Raw genomic sequence first — 23,502 nt, forward strand, 5'->3', positions numbered from 1 at the left:
ACCGCATTTTTCGATGCAAATCGACGATTTCTCACCGATTTTCGTTGTTTTCTGGCTTGAATTCGTAAAGAAGAGCACGAAATCTACAAAATCATGACTTTTTACCAAGATTCAACCGCTGAATTGCAAGAAAACAGCAGAATTCTGCACGAAATCATCAAAATTCTTACAGAAAACCGCATATTTCGGTGCAAAACAACGATTTTTCGCCAATTTTCGTTGTTTTCTGGCTTGAATTCGCAAAGAAGAGCACGAAATCTACAAAATCATCACTTTTTACCAAGAGTCTACGGCTGAACAGCAGAATTCTGCACGAAATCATCAAAATTCTTACAGAAAACCGCATATTTCGATGCAAAACAACGATTTCTCGCCGATTTTCGTTGTTTTCTATCTTGAATTCGCCAAGAAGAGCACGAAATTTATAAAATCATGACTTTTTACCTAGATTCAACGGCTAAATTGCAAGAAAACAGCAGAATTCTGCACGAAATCATCAAAATTCTTACAGAAAACCGCATATTTCGATGCAAAACGACGATTTCTCGCCGATTTTCGTTGTTTTCTCGCTTGAATTCGCAAAGAAGAGCACGAAATCTACAAAATCATGACTTTTTACAAAAATTCAACGGCTGAATTGCAAGAAAACAGCAGAAATCTGCACGAAATCATCAAAATTCTTACAGAAAACCGCATATTTCGATGCAAAACGACGATTTCTCGCCGATTTTCGTTGTTTTCTGGCATGAATTTGCAAAGAAGAGCACGAAATCTACAAAATCATGACTTTTTACCAAGATTCAACGGCTGAATTGCAAGAAAACAGCAGAATTCTGCACGAAATCATCAAAATTCTTAGAGAAAACCGCATATTTCGATGCGAAACGACGATTTCTCGCTGATTTTCGTTGTTTTCTATCTTGAATTCGCAAAGAAGAGCACGAAATCTACAAAATCATGACTTTTTACCAAGATTCAACGGCTGAATTGCAAGTAAACAGCAGAATTCTGCACGAAATCGTCAAAATTCTTAGAGAAAACCGCATATTTCGATGCAAAACGACGATTTCTCGCCGATTTTCGTTGTTTTCTGGCTTGAATTCGCACAGAAGAGCACGAAATCTACAAAATCATCACTTTTTACCAAGATTCAACGGCTGAATTGCAAGAAAACAGCAGAATTCTGCACGAAATCATAAAAATTCTTAGAGAAAACCGCATATTTCGATGCAAAACGACGATTTCTCGCCGATTTTCGTTGTTTTCTGGCTTGAATTCGCAAAGAAGAGCACGAAATCTACAAAATCATCAATTTTTACCAAGATTCAACGGCTGAATTGCAAGAAAACAGCAGAATTTTGCACGAAATCATCAAAATTCTTACAGAAAACCGCATTTTTCGATGCAAATCGACGATTTCTCACCGATTGTCGTTGTTTTCTGGCTTGAATTCGTAAAGAAGAGCACGAAATCTACAAAATCATGACTTTTTACCAAGATTCAACCGCTGAATTGCAAGAAAACAGCAGAATTCTGCACGAAATCATCAAAATTCTTACAGAAAACCGCATATTTCGATGCAAAACAACGATTTCTCGCCGATTTTCGTTGTTTTCTATCTTGAATTCGCCAAGAAGAGCACGAAATTTATAAAATCATGACTTTTTACCTAGATTCAACGGCTAAATTGCAAGAAAACAGCAGAATTCTGCACGAAATCATCAAAATTCTTACAGAAAACCGCATATTTCGATGCAAAACGACGATTTCTCGCCGATTTTCGTTGTTTTCTCGCTTGAATTCGCAAAGAAGAGCACGAAATCTACAAAATCATGACTTTTTACAAAAATTCAACGGCTGAATTGCAAGAAAACAGCAGAAATCTGCACGAAATCATCAAAATTCTTACAGAAAACCGCATATTTCGATGCAAAACGACGATTTCTCGCCGATTTTCGTTGTTTTCTGGCATGAATTTGCAAAGAAGAGCACGAAATCTACAAAATCATGACTTTTTACCAAGATTCAACGGCTGAATTGCAAGAAAACAGCAGAATTCTGCACGAAATCATAAAAATTCTTAGAGAAAACCGCATATTTCGATGCAAAACGACGATTTCTCGCCGATTTTCGTTGTTTTCTGGCTTGAATTCGCAAAGAAGAGCACGAAATCTACAAAATCATCACTTTTTACCAAGATTCAACGGCTGAATTGCAAGAAAACAGCAGAATTCTGCACGAAATCATCAAAATTCTTAGAGAAAACCGCATATTTCGATGCAAAACGACGATTTCTCGCCGATTTTCGTTGTTTTCTGGCTTGAATTCGCAAAGAAGAGCACGAAATCTACAAAATCATCAATTTTTACCAAGATTCAACGGCTGAATTGCAAGAAAACAGCAGAATTCTGCACGAAATCATCAAAATTCTTACAGAAAACCGCATTTTTCGATGCAAATCGACGATTTCTCACCGATTGTCGTTGTTTTCTGGCTTGAATTCGTAAAGAAGAGCACGAAATCTACAAAATCATGACTTTTTACCAAGATTCAACCGCTGAATTGCAAGAAAACAGCAGAATTCTGCACGAAATCATCAAAATTCTTACAGAAAACCGCATATTTCGGTGCAAAACAACGATTTCTCGCCGATTTTCGTTGTTTTCTGGCTTGAATTCGCAAAGAAAAGCACGAAATCTACAAAATCATCACTTTTTACCAAGAGTCTACGGCTGAACAGCAGAATTCTGCACGAAATCATCAAAATTCTTACAGAAAACCGCATATTTCGATGCAAAACGACGATTTCTCGCCGATTTTCGTTGTTTTCTGGCTTGAATTCGCAAAGAAGAGCACGAAATGTACAAAATCATGACTTTTTACCAAGATTCAACGGCTGAATTGCAAGAAAACAGCAGAATTCTGCTCGAAATCATCAAAATTCTTACAGAAAACCGCATATTTCGATGCAAAACGACGATTTCTCGCCGATTTTCGTTGTTTTCTCGCTTGAATTCGCAAAGAAGAGCACGAAATCTACAAAATCATGACTTTTTACCAAGATTCAACGGCTGAATTGCAAGAAAACAGCAGAATTCTGCACGAAATCGTCAAAATTCTTAGAGAAAACCGCATATTTCGATGCAAAACGACGATTTCTCGCCGATTTTCGTTGTTTTCTGGCTTGAATTCGCAAAGAAGAGCACGAGATCTACAAAATCATCACTTTTTACCAATATTCAACGGCTGAATTGCAAGAAAACGGCAGAATTCTGCACAAAATCATAAAAATTCTTACAGAAAACCGCATATTTCGATGCAAAACGATTATTTCTCGCCGATTTTCGTTGTTTTCTAGCTTGAATTCGCAAAGAAGAGCACGAAATCTACAAAATCATGACTTTTTACCAAGATTCAACGGCTGAATTGCAAGAAAACAGCAGAATTTTGCACGAAATCATCAAAATTCTTACAGAAAACCGCATATTTCGATGCAAAACGACGATTTCTCGCCGATTTTCGTTGTTTTCTGGCTTGAATTCGCAAAGAAGAGCACGAAATCTACAAAATCATAACTTTTTACTAAGATTCAACGGCTGAATTGCAAGAAAACCGCAGAATTCTGCACGAAATCATCAAAATTCTAACAGAAAACCGCATTTTTCGATGCAAATCGACGATTTCTCACCGATTTTCGTTGTTTTCTGGCTTGAATTCGCAAAGAAGAGCACGAAATCTACAAAATCATGACTTTTTACCAAGATTCAACGGCTGAATTGCAAGAAAACAGCAGAATTCTGCACGAAATCATCAAAATTCTTACAGAAAACCGCATATTTCGATGCAAAACGACGATTTCTCGCCGATTTTCGTTGTTTTCTGGCTTGAATTCGCAAAGATGAGCACGAAATCTACAAAATCATGACATTTTACTAAGATTCAACGGCTGAATTGCAAGAAAACCGCAGAATTCTGCACGAAATCATCAAAATTCTTACAGAAAACCGCATTTTTCGATGCAAATCGACGATTTCTCACCGATTTTCGTTGTTTTCTGGCTTGAATTCGTAAAGAAGAGCACGAAATCTACAAAATCATGACTTTTTACCAAGATTCAACCGCTGAATTGCAAGAAAACAGCAGAATTCTGCACGAAATCATCAAAATTCTTACAGAAAACCGCATATTTCGGTGCAAAACAACGATTTTTCGCCGATTTTCGTTGTTTTCTGGCTTGAATTCGCAAAGAAGAGCACGAAATCTACAAAATCATCACTTTTTACCAAGAGTCTACGGCTGAACAGCAGAATTCTGCACGAAATCATCAAAATTCTTACAGAAAACCGCATATTTCGATGCAAAACAACGATTCCTCGCCGATTTTCGTTGTTTTCTCGCTTGAATTCGCAAAGAAGAGCACGAAATGTACAAAATCATGACTTTTTACCAAGATTCAACGGCTGAATTGCAAGAAAACAGCAGAATTCTGCTCGAAATCATCAAAATTCTTACAGAAAACCGCATATTTCGATGCAAAACGACGATTTCTCGCCGATTTTCGTTGTTTTCTGGCTTGAATTCGCAAAGAAGAGCACGAAATCTACAAAATCATCACTTTTTACCAATATTCAACAGCTGAATTGCAAGAAAACAGCAGAATTCTGCACGAAATCATCAAAATTCTTAGAGAAAACCGCATATTTCGATGCAAAACGACGATTTCTCGTCGATTTTCGTGGTTTTCTGGCTTGAGTTCGCAAAAAAGAGCACGAAATCTACAAAATCATGACTTTTTACCAAGATTCAACGGCTGAATTGCAAGAAAACAGCAGAATTCTGCACAAAATCATAAAAATTCTTACAGAAAACCGCATATTTCGATGCAAAACGATTATTTCTCGTCGATTTTCGTTGTTTTCTAGCTTGAATTCGCAAAGAAGAGCACGAAATCTACAAAATCATGACTTTTTACCAAGATTCAACGGCTGAATTGCAAGAAAACAGCAGAATTCTGCACGAAATCATCAAAATTCTTACAGAAAACCGCATATTTCGATGCAAAACGACGATTTCTCGCCGATTTTCGTTGTTTTCTGGCTTGAATTCGCAAAGAAGAGCACGAAATCTACAAAATCATAACTTTTTACTAAGATTCAACGGCTGAATTGCAAGAAAACCGCAGAATTCTGCACGAAATCATCAAAATTCTAACAGAAAACCGCATTTTTCGATGCAAATCGACGATTTCTCACCGATTTTCGTTGTTTTCTGGCTTGAATTCGCAAAGAAGAGCACGAAATCTACAAAATCATGACTTTTTACCAAGATTCAACGGCTGAATTGCAAGAAAACAGCAGAATTCTGCACAAAATCATCAAAATTCTTACAGAAAACCGCATATTTCGATGCAAAACAACGATTTCTCGCCGATTTTCGTTGATTTCTGGCTTGAATTCGCAAAGAAGAGCACGAAATCTACAAAATCATGACTTTTTACCAAGATTCAACGGCTGAATTGCAAGAAAACAGCAGAATTCTGCACGAAATCATCAAAATTCTAACAGAAAACCGCATTTTTCGATGCAAATCGACGATTTCTCACCGATTTTCGTTGTTTTCTGGCTTGAATTCGCAAAGAAGAGCACGAAATCTACAAAATCATGACTTTTTACCAAGATTCAACGGCTGAATTGCAAGAAAACAGCAGAATTCTGCACAAAATCATCAAAATTCTTACAGAAAACCGCATATTTCGATGCAAAACAACGATTTTTCGCCGATTTTCGTTGATTTCTGGCTTGAATTCGCAAAGAAGAGCACGAAATCTACAAAATCATGACTTTTTACCAAGATTCAACGGCTGAATTGCAAGAAAACAGCAGAATTCTGCACGAAATCATCAAAATTCTAACAGAAAACCGCATTTTTCGATGCAAATCGACGATTTCTCACCGATTTTCGTTGTTTTCTGGCTTGAATTCGCAAAGAAGAGCACGAAATCTACAAAATCATGACTTTTTACCAAGATTCAACGGCTGAATTGCAAGAAAACAGCAGAATTCTGCACAAAATCATCAAAATTCTTACAGAAAACCGCATATTTCGATGCAAAACAACGATTTCTCGCCGATTTTCGTTGATTTCTGGCTTGAATTCGCAAAGAAGAGCACGAAATCTACAAAATCATCACTTTTTACCAAGAGTCTACGGCTGAACAGCAGAATTCTGCACGAAATCATCAAAATTCTTACAGAAAACCGCATATTTCGATGCAAAACAACGATTTCTCGCCGATTTTCGTTGTTTTCTATCTTGAATTCGCCAAGAAGAGCACGAAATCTATAAAATCATGACTTTTTACCTAGATTCAACGGCTGAATTGCAAGAAAACAGCAGAATTCTGCACGAAATCATCAAAATTCTTACAGAAAACCGCATATTTCGATGCAAAACGACGATTTCTCGCCGATTTTCGTTGTTTTCTCGCTTGAATTCGCAAAGAAGAGCACGAAATCTACAAAATCATGACTTTTTACAAAAATTCAACGGCTGAATTGCAAGAAAACAGCAGAAATCTGCACGAAATCATCAAAATTCTTACAGAAAACCGCATATTTCGATGCAAAACGACGATTTCTCGCTGATTTTCGTTGTTTTCTATCTTGAATTCGCAAAGAAGAGCACGAAATCTACAAAATCATGACTTTTTACCAAGATTCAACGGCTGAATTGCAAGTAAACAGCAGAATTCTGCACGAAATCGTCAAAATTCTTAGAGAAAACCGCATATTTCGATGCAAAACGACGATTTCTCGCCGATTTTCGTTGTTTTCTGGCTTGAATTCGCACAGAAGAGCACGAAATCTACAAAATCATCACTTTTTACCAAGATTCAACGGCTGAATTGCAAGAAAACAGCAGAATTCTGCACGAAATCATAAAAATTCTTAGAGAAAACCGCATATTTCGATGCAAAACGACGATTTCTCGCCGATTTTCGTTGTTTTCTGGCTTGAATTCGCAAAGAAGAGCACGAAATCTACAAAATCATCACTTTTTACCAAGATTCAACGGCTGAATTGCAAGAAAACAGCAGAATTCTGCACGAAATCATCAAAATTCTTAGAGAAAACCGCATATTTCGATGCAAAACGACGATTTCTCGCCGATTTTCGTTGTTTTCTGGCTTGAATTCGCAAAGAAGAGCACGAAATCTACAAAATCATCAATTTTTACCAAGATTCAACGGCTGAATTGCAAGAAAACAGCAGAATTCTGCACGAAATCATCAAAATTCTTACAGAAAACCGCATTTTTCGATGCAAATCGACGATTTCTCACCGATCTTCGTTGTTTTCTGGCTTGAATTCGTAAAGAAGAGCACGAAATCTACAAAATCATGACTTTTTACCAAGATTCAACCGCTGAATTGCAAGAAAACAGCAGAATTCTGCACGAAATCATCAAAATTCTTACAGAAAACCGCATATTTCGGTGCAAAACAACGATTTCTCGCCGATTTTCGTTGTTTTCTGGCTTGAATTCGCAAAGAAAAGCACGAAATCTACAAAATCATCACTTTTTACCAAGAGTCTACGGCTGAACAGCAGAATTCTGCACGAAATCATCAAAATTCTTACAGAAAACCGCATATTTCGATGCAAAACGACGATTTCTCGCCGATTTTCGTTGTTTTCTGGCTTGAATTCGCAAAGAAGAGCACGAAATCTACAAAATCATGACTTTTTACCAAGATTCAACGGCTGAATTGCAAGAAAACAGCAGAATTCTGCCCGAAATGGTCAAAATTCTTAGAGAAAACTGCATATTTCGATGCAAAACAACGATTTCTCGCCGATTTTCGTTGTTTTCTATCTTGAATTCGCCAAGAAGAGCACGAAATTTACAAAATCATGACTTTTTACCTAGATTCAACGGCTGAATTGCAAGAAAACAGCAGAATTCTGCACGAAATCATCAAAATTCTTACAGAAAACCGCATATTTCGATGCAAAACAACGATTTCTCGCCGATTTTCGTTGTTTTCTCGCTTGAATTCGCAAAGAAGAGAACGAAATCTACAAAATCATGACTTTTTACCAAGATTCAACGGCTGAATTGCAAGAAAACAGCAGAATTCTGCACGAAATCATCAAAATTCTTACAGAAAACCGCATATTTCGATGCAAAACGACGATTTCTCGCCGATTTTCGTTGTTTTCTGGCATGAATTTGCAAAGAAGAGCACGAAATCTACAAAATCATGACTTTTTACCAAGATTCAACGGCTGAATTGCAAGAAAACAGCAGAATTCTGCACGAAATCATCAAAATTCTTAGAGAAAACCGCATATTTCGATGCAAAACGACGATTTCTCGCTGATTTTCGTTGTTTTCTTTCATGAATTTGCAAAGAAGAGCACGAAATCTACAAAATCATGACTTTTTACCAAGGTTCAACGGCTGAATTGCAAGAAAACCGCAGAATTCTGCACGAAATCATCAAAATTCTAACAGAAAACCGCATTTTTCGATGCAAATCGACGATTTCTCACCGATTTTCGTTGTTTTCTGGCTTGAATTCGCAAAGAAGAGCACGAAATCTACAAAATCATGACTTTTTACCAAGATTCAACGGCTGAATTGCAAGAAAACAGCAGAATTCTGCACAAAATCATCAAAATTCTTACAGAAAACCGCATATTTCGATGCAAAACAACGATTTCTCGCCGATTTTCGTTGATTTCTGGCTTGAATTCGCAAAGAAGAGCACGAAATCTACAAAATCATGACTTTTTACCAAGATTCAACGGCTGAATTGCAAGAAAACAGCAGAATTCTGCACGAAATCATCAAAATTCTAACAGAAAACCGCATTTTTCGATGCAAATCGACGATTTCTCACCGATTTTCGTTGTTTTCTGGCTTGAATTCGCAAAGAAGAGCACGAAATCTACAAAATCATGACTTTTTACCAAGATTCAACGGCTGAATTGCAAGAAAACAGCAGAATTCTGCACAAAATCATCAAAATTCTTACAGAAAACCGCATATTTCGATGCAAAACAACGATTTTTCGCCGATTTTCGTTGATTTCTGGCTTGAATTCGCAAAGAAGAGCACGAAATCTACAAAATCATGACTTTTTACCAAGATTCAACGGCTGAATTGCAAGAAAACAGCAGAATTCTGCACGAAATCATCAAAATTCTAACAGAAAACCGCATTTTTCGATGCAAATCGACGATTTCTCACCGATTTTCGTTGTTTTCTGGCTTGAATTCGCAAAGAAGAGCACGAAATCTACAAAATCATGACTTTTTACCAAGATTCAACGGCTGAATTGCAAGAAAACAGCAGAATTCTGCACAAAATCATCAAAATTCTTACAGAAAACCGCATATTTCGATGCAAAACAACGATTTCTCGCCGATTTTCGTTGATTTCTGGCTTGAATTCGCAAAGAAGAGCACGAAATCTACAAAATCATCACTTTTTACCAAGAGTCTACGGCTGAACAGCAGAATTCTGCACGAAATCATCAAAATTCTTACAGAAAACCGCATATTTCGATGCAAAACAACGATTTCTCGCCGATTTTCGTTGTTTTCTATCTTGAATTCGCCAAGAAGAGCACGAAATCTATAAAATCATGACTTTTTACCTAGATTCAACGGCTGAATTGCAAGAAAACAGCAGAATTCTGCACGAAATCATCAAAATTCTTACAGAAAACCGCATATTTCGATGCAAAACGACGATTTCTCGCCGATTTTCGTTGTTTTCTCGCTTGAATTCGCAAAGAAGAGCACGAAATCTACAAAATCATGACTTTTTACAAAAATTCAACGGCTGAATTGCAAGAAAACAGCAGAAATCTGCACGAAATCATCAAAATTCTTACAGAAAACCGCATATTTCGATGCAAAACGACGATTTCTCGCTGATTTTCGTTGTTTTCTATCTTGAATTCGCAAAGAAGAGCACGAAATCTACAAAATCATGACTTTTTACCAAGATTCAACGGCTGAATTGCAAGTAAACAGCAGAATTCTGCACGAAATCGTCAAAATTCTTAGAGAAAACCGCATATTTCGATGCAAAACGACGATTTCTCGCCGATTTTCGTTGTTTTCTGGCTTGAATTCGCACAGAAGAGCACGAAATCTACAAAATCATCACTTTTTACCAAGATTCAACGGCTGAATTGCAAGAAAACAGCAGAATTCTGCACGAAATCATAAAAATTCTTAGAGAAAACCGCATATTTCGATGCAAAACGACGATTTCTCGCCGATTTTCGTTGTTTTCTGGCTTGAATTCGCAAAGAAGAGCACGAAATCTACAAAATCATCACTTTTTACCAAGATTCAACGGCTGAATTGCAAGAAAACAGCAGAATTCTGCACGAAATCATCAAAATTCTTAGAGAAAACCGCATATTTCGATGCAAAACGACGATTTCTCGCCGATTTTCGTTGTTTTCTGGCTTGAATTCGCAAAGAAGAGCACGAAATCTACAAAATCATCAATTTTTACCAAGATTCAACGGCTGAATTGCAAGAAAACAGCAGAATTCTGCACGAAATCATCAAAATTCTTACAGAAAACCGCATTTTTCGATGCAAATCGACGATTTCTCACCGATCTTCGTTGTTTTCTGGCTTGAATTCGTAAAGAAGAGCACGAAATCTACAAAATCATGACTTTTTACCAAGATTCAACCGCTGAATTGCAAGAAAACAGCAGAATTCTGCACGAAATCATCAAAATTCTTACAGAAAACCGCATATTTCGGTGCAAAACAACGATTTCTCGCCGATTTTCGTTGTTTTCTGGCTTGAATTCGCAAAAAAAAAGCACGAAATCTACAAAATCATCACTTTTTACCAAGAGTCTACGGCTGAACAGCAGAATTCTGCACGAAATCATCAAAATTCTTACAGAAAACCGCATATTTCGATGCAAAACGACGATTTCTCGCCGATTTTCGTTGTTTTCTGGCTTGAATTCGCAAAGAAGAGCACGAAATCTACAAAATCATGACTTTTTACCAAGATTCAACGGCTGAATTGCAAGAAAACAGCAGAATTCTGCCCGAAATGGTCAAAATTCTTAGAGAAAACTGCATATTTCGATGCAAAACAACGATTTCTCGCCGATTTTCGTTGTTTTCTATCTTGAATTCGCCAAGAAGAGCACGAAATTTACAAAATCATGACTTTTTACCTAGATTCAACGGCTGAATTGCAAGAAAACAGCAGAATTCTGCACGAAATCATCAAAATTCTTACAGAAAACCGCATATTTCGATGCAAAACAACGATTTCTCGCCGATTTTCGTTGTTTTCTCGCTTGAATTCGCAAAGAAGAGCACGAAATCTACAAAATCATGACTTTTTACCAAGATTCAACGGCTGAATTGCAAGAAAACAGCAGAATTCTGCACGAAATCATCAAAATTCTTACAGAAAACCGCATATTTCGATGCAAAACGACGATTTCTCGCCGATTTTCGTTGTTTTCTGGCATGAATTTGCAAAGAAGAGCACGAAATCTACAAAATCATGACTTTTTACCAAGATTCAACGGCTGAATTGCAAGAAAACAGCAGAATTCTGCACGAAATCATCAAAATTCTTAGAGAAAACCGCATATTTCGATGCAAAACGACGATTTCTCGCTGATTTTCGTTGTTTTCTTTCATGAATTTGCAAAGAAGAGCACGAAATCTACAAAATCATGACTTTTTACCAAGGTTCAACGGCTGAATTGCAAGAAAACAGCAGAATTCTGCACGAAATCATCAAAATTCTTAGAGAAAACCGCATATTTCGATGCAAAACGACGATTTCTCGCTGATTTTCGTTGTTTTCTATCTTGATTTCGCAAAGAAGAACACGAAATCTACAAAATCATGACTTCTTACCAAGATTCAACGGCTGAATTGCAAATAAACAGCAGAATTCTGCACGAAATCGTCAAAATTCTTAGAGAAAACCGCATATTTCGATGCAAAACGACGATTTCTCGCCGATTTTCGTTGTTTTCTGGCTTGAATTCGCAAAGAAGAGCACGAAATCTACAAAATCATAACTTTTTACCAAGATTCAACGGCTGAATTGCAAGAAAACAGCAGAATTCTGCACGAAATCATCAAAATTCTTACAGAAAACCGCATATTTCGATGCAAAACAAGGATTTCTCGCCGATTTTCGTTGTTTTCTGGCTTAAATTCGCAAAGAAGAGCACGAAATCTACAAAATCATCACTTTTTACCAAGATTCTACGGCTGAATTGCAAGAAAACAGCAGAATTCTGCACGAAATCATCAAAATTCTTACAGAAAACCGCATATTTCGATGCAAAACGACAATTTCTCGACGATTTTCGTTGTTTTCTGGCTTGAATTCGCAAAGAAGAGCACGAAATCTACAAAATCATCACTTTTTACCAAGATTCTACGGCTGAATTGCAAGAAAACAGCAGAATTCTGCACGAAATCATCAAAATTCTTACAGAAAACCGCATATTTCGACGCATAACAACGATTTCTCGCCGATTTTCGTTGTTTTCTGGCTTGAATTCGCAAAGAAGAGCACGAAATCTACAAAATCATCACTTTTTACCAAGATTCTACGGCTGAATTGCAAGAAAACAGCAGAATTCTGCACGAAATCATCAAAAGTCTTACAGAAAACCGCATTTTTCGATGCAAAACGACGATTTCTCGCCGATTTTCGTTGTTTTCTGGCATGAATTCGCAAAGAAGAGCACGAAATCTACAAAATCATGACTTTTTACCAAGATTCAACGGCTGAATTGCAAGAAAACAGCAGAATTCTGCCCGAAATGGTCAAAATTTTATATTTGTGTCGATGCGTGTCGATGCGTGTCGTGTGTCTTTGTTAAATTATAACCTTACCACTTTGGGGCTTGTCTTTTGGTGGCTGTTGTTAAACTTAAAAGTGTTGTGCGGGGGCCCCTTTTGGTCTTTTATTCGTTGTGTTAATTTTGTGTCGATAGTGCCCCTGTGTCAGGAGATATTTAATGCGAAGTTTTGCAGAGGTATCAGGAGCATAGGAGGTAGCAGGAGTAACCAATACATTTATATGTGTGGTGTCCCGGCGCCTCCGCCATTTTTGTCACTTTTCCAGCTTGTTCTTGTATTGCAATCTCTGTTACATTTTATTGTTAGTTGTTGGATTTTGTATAGTATTTGTGTATCTATTAATAATAATTTGTTGTATATTTTCATAATACACCGCATAAGATGGCTGATAAATGCCCGGGCTGTACAGCAAGTGTGGATCCAGCAATAGCGCTTAGATGCAATGGCTGTAATATGCCCATGCACTATTCGTGTGTTGGTTTGTTACCTGATGAGGTAAATTTTTTTAATTGCATTAATCGAAGAACTGCTCATGTGAATTTGCTGTGCCTTGATTGTAAAGAGAAATTTCATACATTTAGTGCTCACTCAGGTTCTGTAGCAGAAGGGTTTGCTGAAATAATTCGCAGAGTAATTAAAGATGAATTTACTGATGTTCTCTCTGAAGTTAAGACGTTAAGAACTGAGGTATCTGCTCTTAAAGAAAGTAATAAGGATTTGGTTCGTCTCTTCACCTCACAACACCCTGTTCTTGCGTCTAGTAGTTTAGATAAAATTGTTCTTCCAAGTTACGCAGCTAAGGTTCAGGGCGATAAAAAAATTGTTTTAAAACCGTTAAATACTGAGCAGAAGACGTCTAAAACTAGAGCTGATGTCCTCAAGCATGTCAACATTATTAATGAAAACATTGCTGTAACGAAAGTCCAACAGACGTCTAATGGTAGTCTAGTTATCTCTTGCGGTAGTGAAAACGACGGAAAGAAACTTAAAGATATAGTTACATCTAAGCTGTCTAGCGAGTATAAAGTTGATTTAGTGAATGTATTACGCCCGTCCATAAGAGTAGTGGGAATTTCATGGGATATGGATAAAGACCTCATTTTACCCCATCTATTAAAGCAAAATCCTGATCTTTTTAGTGCGAATGCTAGACCTAAAATTATTCGTTTTTGGCCGACGCATAAAAATAAAAATGTATGTCAAGCAGACATTGAGTTGGATATTCAGTCTTATAATGCAGCCTTAAAATCTGGACATGTGTTGGTCGGCTTAAGTCCTTGCACAGTGTATGACGCCGTCACTGTTCCGCGTTGTTTCAATTGTAACAGCTTCTTTCATTCAAGTAAACATTGCACTAAGCAGGCTACATGCCCAATCTGCGCGCAGCCTCATTTAGTGGGAAAGTGCACTTCAGCCAAAGAAGATCATTTGCCGAGAAAATGCATAAACTGTAGCTTGTTAAAAAATGCACCTGCTGATTTAAACCTGAATCATGCGTGTTGGGACTACAGCAAATGCACCGCTTATACACTGGCACTAGCTAAGTTTAAGAACGATTTATTTGGGAATGCTAAGCAAACTCAATCATGTGCTGAACTATCTAATCCTTTTCGTCAGTAGCTACTGCTGATGATGGTGATAATACTGTAGCTGGAACTTATCAGTCGGGAAACTATTCTTTAAATGAGTCTTGTACGGTGGGTTTAAACGTGTACTATCAAAATGTCCGAGGATTAAGAGGCAAATGCACAAATTTATATTCAGCCACTGACGCTCATTTTGACATAATTGCCTTAACAGAAACTTGGCTTAAGGATGGCATAGGTGATAGTGAGTTGTTCAACCGCAGTATTTATAATATATATAGATCTGATCGCAAATATGAAACTCTAATGTGTACACGCGGTGGTGGAGTACTAATTTCTGTTAAAAAGATTTGGTTAACTGAGTCACTACAAGTGAGCTTTACTGCGTCGCCTAGTATTGATGTTGTAGGTATTAAATTGGTTTTTCATGGCTGCTCGTTATATGTTCTTTGTATTTATATACCGCCTGGAACTAGTGCACATATTTATGATATATTTTTCGAAGAACTCTCACAACTGTGTACCACTCTGGAGAAAGTTGTATTACTGGGTGATTTCAATATAACTTACCCTGACAAAAACTCTTTTTCAGTAAAAAGTTCACAATCTTCTTTTAAAAATTTTCTTAATTATACGGATCTTCAGCAATGTAACATAATAAAAAATCTAAACGATCACTTACTTGACTTTGTTATCTTGAACAGCAAATTAATGTCTTGCAATATAAAGTGCGACAACATTCCTTTGGTAAATGTTGACGCACATTACCCTCCTTTGCAAATAACATTGGAATTGCATAAAGTAGAGAAAATGAAGAATACTTTTTCTGATGAGGTTAAGGTGTACAATTTTGGTAAAGCTAATTTGATGGAACTTTATCAGGCAATTTGCGAACTTGATTGGTCAGACTTACACAACCTTGATGATGTGAACAAATCATGCCAGAGATTTTATAAAAAGATTTATGGTAAATTCGATATCTTTGTACCCTTGTTCAAAAAAGGTAATCGGAAATATCCAAGTTGGTTCTCGTCTGAATTAAAACAGTCGCTTGTAAATAAAAATAAATTGTTTAAAAAATATACAGCCAATAAGACAAGTCAGAACTACGAAAGATATTCTACAGCACGTTTTCACTCAAAACAATTACAAAGAAACGACTACCGTGAATATTTGAAACGGATTGAAAATGATATTCGAATTAATCCAAAGTTATTCTGGGCATTTGTCAACAGCAAGAGGTCCGCCCATACTATTCCATCTTTTCTTACTTCTACTGGAAGCAGAAATAAATCTGAAATGGTCGATGCATTAGCTACTCATTTTGCCAGTAACTTTTCATCCGGCTCTAGTTCTTCTCTTGGTAGCATTTCTAATGCTGCTTTCGCAACCTGCTTTAATATAGATGAAGTTAGTAAGGAAGATATAGTTAAAGCCGGTAAGAAACTGAAGGGTAATTTGTGCGCAGGTTTAGATGGTATTCCTTCATTCTTTGTGAGAGATTGTATTTCGGTTCTTTGTGAACCTCTGCGTTGTATATTTAACAGTTGCCTTAAAAAATTTGTTTTTCCTGATATCTGGAAGCAGACAAGAGTAGTCTCAGTGTATAAAGGAGGCAATAATTCTGATTTAAATAATTTTAGACCCATTTCTATTCTTTCCAACTTTTCAAAAGTTTTTGAGATTATATTGCACGACAAGATTTTAGCTTTACTTCAAAACAAAATTTCAATTTTTCAACACGGGTTCATTTCTGGAAGATCGTGCCTCACTAATTTAGTGTGCATTACAGAGTTTCTGGCAAAACAAATTGATAATAATAGACAAACAGATGTAATATACATGGATATTTCGAAGGCTTTCGATAGAATCTCTCATGATACTTTGATAACCAAGTTAGATAACTTTGGGTTTTCAACAAACTTGTTAGAACTTTTCAGGTCCTACCTGTCGCATAGAGAGTTATGTGTTGTTATTGACGGATTTAAGTCAACACCCTACAGACAAGTCTCTGGTGTACCTCAGGGATCAAATTTAGGCCCACTTCTTTTTCTGCTTTATATTAATGACTTACCGGATGTAGTTCTGCACTCCAAACAGTTACTGTATGCAGACGATTGCAAAATATATAGAGATATTCAGACAGAGGAGGATTGCATGCTCCTACAAGAGGATCTCCTGAGGGTAAATAAGTGGTGCCAAAGAAATCAGTTAGACCTGAACCTTAAAAAATGTTTTGTAGTAACATATAGTAAAAAAAGAAGTATTATCAAGCATCAGTATGCCTTAGAACACATGGAAATAGCCAGAGTATCTTATATCAAAGACCTCGGAGTTACGTTCGATCAGCAATTAAGTTTCTCAAATCACATAGAAAATATGGTGTCTTCAGCATTTAAAACACTCGGTTTTATGATAAGAAACTGTAAAGATTTTGGTAATATTTGCGTTTGCAAGTTGTTGTACACTTCACTGGTTCGGACTAAGCTAGAGTACTGTGCGGTTGTTTGGTCGCCTATCTATGCTGGACACTCTCTTAGTATTGAAAAAGTTCAACGGCGATTTTTAAAGTATTTGAACCTAGTTGATTCAGGAGAGTACCCAGCTCGCGGTATTCAGCAAAAATTGCTGCTTAATAAGTATGATTTTAAGTCTTTGTCCACACGGCGAATTGTCAGTGGAATATCGTTTTTATATAAGATTTTAAACAACTTTGTGCAGTGTTCTGAACTCTTATCTATGTTGCCGATTAATATATCTGCATACAACACTCGGCATTTTCAGTTCTTTAGGCTTGAAACACCACGAACAAATGTAGGTGTAAAGTCACCACTCCATACAGCCATGAGTAATTTCAACAAGGTGTGTAGTAGTGTAGATGTGTTTCATGATAGAATCGGACTTTTGTTGCAAATTTCATACAAGCATTTTCAAAATTTGTGATTTATTTTTTCATTTTTTTTTTGGGTTATCGCTAAATTCTATTTCTTCTTTAAGGCTGTTCTACCCCTCAACTAAAATTCGTGTTTTGAAAAATATGCAACCCAACATACTAACCATTTGACACATGCCAATCATCCGTAAGGGTGAAAATCGTCTGTAAAATTAGCATATTTTCTACCACAGTACAGCAATAAACCAGGCAGATAAGTTTGCCTTGGTTCGAAGTTTGTTTCATAGATTTTTCTTATTTCGAAATACGATGTCCCTCGAAATTAATTTAATGTATTGGAAAACTATCATTAATGATAATAAATTAAAATGAATAAAATAAAGATGTTTTCCCATCTTGTTATTTCTTTTGCTTTAATGTTTACGCTGGTATTAATAAAATCCATTGCAACAAATTTAAAAATCTGGCGCATGGGTGTTTTGAGCACTTCCAAATAAAACAAAATATTTCAATATTAGTTTTAAAATCTGTGTAAATGTGCTTTGACAGGTAGAGAAATTAGAGTGAGGTTTGCGACAAAACCATAGTCATTACCAGTTTTCCAGGTAGAGTCCTAAAAGCAAGAAAGCTAATCCATCGTTCTAGAAGAATTCCAAGTATTATATTAAATTGTCTTTAAAATGTGATTAACCGACACTTCACATGACTGAATCAAAAGAAACAAACCCAACTGAGGGTGAGTTTTTATTTGATCTCTTGATACATACAGGTGTCCGGAAAATCGCGCACCACTGTGATACTGTATCATCGAACAATGCCATAGATCACCGGAAAAATGTTAAAAAAATCATGTCTTCAATTTTTCGAGATTTGATGGATTAAAGAGGAAAAGTTTAATGCCAAAATTAACGATTTCTGTGCAGTAATTTTAGGTTCAAAAGAATTTTTTACCTAAAGAACATTTTACGCGAAGGCATGGTGCAAAAAAAATCGAAAAAATCTTGTTAGAAATGCCAGAAAACTGTTTATAAGATTTTGTAATCAACAATCTCTATCAGTGTGACATCGTTCACATGAAACCATAGTTACATTACTCGTTCATGAACCGACCTGACTAACGCCAACAATACAACACTATGGCTTTGAATACTAGAAATTTAAATTATTGGGGGAACAGTTCAGCATTGTTGCAATTTTCTTTTGGTCCTCCTGCAAAAATAGAAGGTCTGCAATTTTTTTTAACATTTTTTTGGTACTCTGTAGGACCACCCAATTACCTCCTTTCAAGATAGTGTGCCACTTTCCGGACACCTGTACATATATGTGTTGTTATTTATTTATTTATTTATTTATTTTTTATTTTCATCGCTTTGGAAAATATGAGATTAATTCGCAACAAACTAACAAACAATAAAAATCTTGGGTCAAAAAAAATACTTAGCCTTACTACCTTACTATTTTTGCATCTCGAAAATTGAAATGTATCTTATATTCGAGTTGGAATTTATAGACGATAAATCAATAAAAATCAAGTCTAACATTTGGAAAAAGCATAGCGATTACTGAATTACTTATTAGGTACATATTTTTGAAATCCAAAGGATAGATTTTGAGATCCAATAGATGATTCAAAATTTGACGTCTCAAAACAAGAGTGCATCTCAATTATACGAAAGATAAGGTTTTTTTCTTTTAGAAATTTTTATTTTAAAATTATTAAATATTTGTAAACACTGATTGCAAATAACATTAGCAAACCAGAATTTTACTTCTTAGAAATGTATCAATCCGAAGGGGTAAACTAGGTAATTTAAAAAAAAAAAGAGGGGAACTTTGCTTATCTTTATAAGAAGGGTAAGAAGTCGAATAATGGATCTTTTTTCTCCTTGAGAATTCACTTCGTGTGTATCCTTGTGTTGAAATTTAAAACGATTTGTTATTTCTGATTGCGACTTTTTATTGTGTTTGGGCTAGTTTGAAAGGTGTATGTGAGTTTGGTGCTTGTTTGTATATGTATAAGATTCTCGTAATAATAACTATTAGTTAATAGAATAAGAGGTAAGTAAGTAATTTCTAAGTTTTTTGTCCTTTTTCGCATTGCAATGGGTAATCCCGGAAAAAATCATCCTAATTTATGCTCTAAACGCAAAAGTAGAAAACTGGCCATTAAAAATGCTTTAAAAAAATTCAGGAAGGGTTCGAAATCGGATCAAGTCAACGAACCATTTGCAGAAAGTTTTGACGACTCATTTGACTCTTCTTCAGATGAAGTGTTTCTTGTTGAAAATGATTCTTCTTTATTAAATGAAGTTACTTTCCATCCCAGTGGTCGAAGGATTGTGGATATTGGCCACTTACTCACAGCGTTGAAATCTATCAAACATGACACGTGCAATTGTAGTTTTTATGATATTAATATCATAAATGAAAAGCGGTTTGGATTGAAAAGCGTTTTTTGCTACAAGTGTGCGATGTGTGGTATTTCTGGTACATTTAGTTCTGAACCTGATATGTCCACAATAAATAATGCGGCTTTGTGTGGTGTAATCGCCATGGGTGCAGGACAGACTCAATTCTCGGAGTTTTGTTCAGCGTTAGATATTCCGCCTATTGGTAAAAAAACTTACAAAATGGTAGAATCTAAAATTTTTTCAAAAATAGAAAATATTTCGGGCGAGGAAATGGCGGTAGCTGGGAAGCAAGAAAGGCAACTTGCAATTGAAGCCGGGGAAATTGATAGCGATGGCGTGCCATATATAACTGTTATCGTGGATGGAGCGTGGAGTAAACGTTCTTACAAAAATAACTATAATGCAATGTCAGGTGTGGGCTGCATTATTGGGGCAAGAACTAAAAAGGTTTTATATGTAGGCGTCAAAAATAAACTGTGCGCATTTTGTAAATATTACGAAAAACAGAAAAAGAACACACCATCACATAATTGTTTCAAAAATTGGGGACATACGTCTACCTCAATGGAAGCTGCCATAATTTTGGAAGGGTTTGAAAAGTCGCTAAAGCAGCACAATTTAAGATATAAAAGAATTATTGGCGATGGCGACAGCAGTGTGTTAAAAAAAATTAGAATAGGAAAGCCGTATGGTCCGGCATATTTTATAGAAAAAATTGAATGTCGGAATCATGTTTTGCGTAATTATTGCAATAAGATTAGGGAAATTGCCAAAACACCGCGGACGGACACAAATTTACGAAATTTTTTGAGAAACAACGTTTTGAAGTTTCGAACCTCTGTGGTTTGCGCAATAAAATTTAGAAAAAATGAAGTTTGTTCACTAGAGGAGAAGATAGCTAATTTAAAGAAAGATATTTTGAATGGCCCACAACACATTTTTGGCAATCACGAAAATTGTGCGGAGTACTTTTGTCAGAAAAGTGGCCAATTAAATGAAATTCAAATTTTATCATTTCAAAACTCCATTTTGTACAAAACGTTTATGCAGTCAGTGAATCGAGTTGCAAATTTATCTGCCAGTTTGTTGTTTGACGTTGACAACAACGCTGCAGAATCATTTAATTCAGTGGTAAATAAATTTATTGGTGGGAAAAGAATAAATTTTTCTTATAGAGGATCGTACCAATGTAGATGTTTAGCTGCTGTTATTAGCTACAACAACAAAGGCACTTTTGTTTTCCAACTCGCAAATAAAATGTACGGCGGAAATGTTGGCACTTTTACAACAAAATTTGCGGAAACTAAATTAAAAAAAAATACTACATGTAGGAGTGGAAGAAAGAGGTTGAGAATACAAAGTGCCGATTCTGATTATGGAAAAAATGCTCACACTCAAATTCAAATTCCGGATATGACACATGTCGACTTTGAAAGAAGAAAATCTGATTTCATAAATGATCTCAATAAGTGCGATGTTATTTCAATTGAAGAAAATACGCGGGGCCAGAGAAATAATAGTTTATGGATCAATGAAAGAAATATTCGATTAACTGCTAGCAATTTCGGAAAAATTTGCAAGATGCGAGATACCACTAATACAGCGAACACTGTGAAGAATATTATATGCAAATCATTACCAAAGATACTGCCTAAGTCTATTCAGTTTGGCATTGATTGTGAAGAGGAAGCGCGAAAACAATTTGAAGTTATCACTGGGATGACAGTATTACAATGTGGATTGTTTGTTGATTCGGAGAGAAAACTTTTAGGGGCATCTCCTGATGGTTTGGTTGGTTCTGATTGCATTCTAGAAATTAAATGTGCTTATACCGCAAAAAACCAAATGGTCAAAGATGCAATAAACAACAAAACAATCACTTTTTGTACGATTGATCCGAACAGCAATAAGATACTTTTAAAGCCATTAGATACATATATGTATCAAGTACAGGGTCAACTCCACATCACTAAAAAGCAATATTGTTATTTTGTAGTGTATACGGATATAGATTTACAATACTGTGTGGTTGAACGAAATAATGATTTTTGGGAAAATAATATGATCACCCATCTCGAGAAGTTTTATTTTAAAGCCATGCTTCCAGAGATTATTGACTCTCGGTGGAGCAGAAATGAACCCCTTCGTAATATTTTAAAAAAAGATTTGTAAGTGGAATAAAAAAATCTGATTAGATTTTGTTGCTCTAAATCCCAATACTTATGCAAATGTCCTAGCTTAAAGGCTAACTATGTGATTATCACATAGCTACAAGGACATAACATGATAGGATGATATTATAATTCTATCATTTTCTTTAATTTTTTTTTTTTGAGTGTAATTTAATTGATAATTACAATTTTCGTTCGTTGGTAATTGGGCCAGCTTTATGCCTGGTAAGAAAATTTAGTAATAATAATCCTGATAAGAATAAGATTAAAATGTTATGGGATTCATGATCTTCAGCCCTCGGTAGTGAGTAGGTATCTGGTTGGGGTTCCAATGGTCAATCCCGACTCGGTCGAGCCGTAGTCGTCGAACCGTCATTAGGATTAGAGGCCCCTGCTGTGAGGGGTTGTAAATCATTTGTATTTTGAAGTGTTGGTTGCCGACTTTTAGAAAATTGAGGACCATTTTTACATTGCATTTTATTTTTTTCTAAAAAACTATTCATAATTGAAAAAAATCAAGGAGTTTCCCGGGTGTTGAATACAATTCTCTATCAATCAAGTCGTAGTTCAAGCAAAAATTCCTAAAACTGTGCCCGTAAAACGACATGGCGTTTTTTCAGTTTTTATTTTTTTTAAATAAATCTATAAAGAATTTTTGAAAATCACAGAGTTTCCCGTGTACATTTCTATATTGTCTAGACGTACAAAAAAAATCAAAACTCCAGCTCTTAATTTGTGGCCGTAAAAAGTAATGGCGTTTTGCGCTATTTCCTATGCTTTTCGGCCGGGGTAGGACATAGCCTTAATTTATATTTGGTAATTTTCTTCTTTTTTTTTTACACTGCCCAATAAATGGCATTGCTGCTGGGCAGTTCTACTACTACTAATGTTTGACCAACTTAATTCCCATGCTTAAGCTACCTGAGCACTTTCTGGCGCAGCTACAAGGGTATAGTAGTAGTGGTCTAATAATAATAATAATAATAATAATAAAATTCTTAGAGAAAACTGCATATTTCGATGCAAAACAACGATTTCTCGCCGATTTTCGTTGTTTTCTATCTTGAATTCGCCAAGAAGAGCACGAAATCTACAAAATCATGACTTTTTACCTAGATTCAACGGCTGAATTGCAAGAAAACAGCAGAATTCTGCACGAAATCATCAAAATTCTTCCAGAAAACCGCATATTTCGATGCAAAACAACGATTTCTCGCCGATTTTCGTTGTTTTCTCGCTTGAATTCGCAAAGAAGAGCACGAAATCTACAAAATCATGACTTTTTACCAAGATTCAACGGCTGAATTGCAAGAAAACAGCAGAATTCTGCACGAAATCATCAAAATTCTTACAGAAAACCGCATATTTCGATGCAAAACGACGATTTCTCGCTGATTTTCGTTGTTTTCTATCTTGAATTCGCAAAGAAGAGCACGAAATCTACAAAATCATGACTTTTTACCAAGATTCAACGGCTGAATTGCAAGTAAACAGCAGAATTCTGCACGAAATCGTCAAAATTCTTAGAGAAAACCGCATATTTCGATGC

This window comes from Gnatocerus cornutus, chromosome 8, assembly GCF_029298725.1.
Source record: "Gnatocerus cornutus isolate USDA-ARS CGAHR chromosome 8, icGnaCorn1.1, whole genome shotgun sequence".
NCBI lineage: Eukaryota > Metazoa > Arthropoda > Insecta > Coleoptera > Tenebrionidae > Gnatocerus > Gnatocerus cornutus.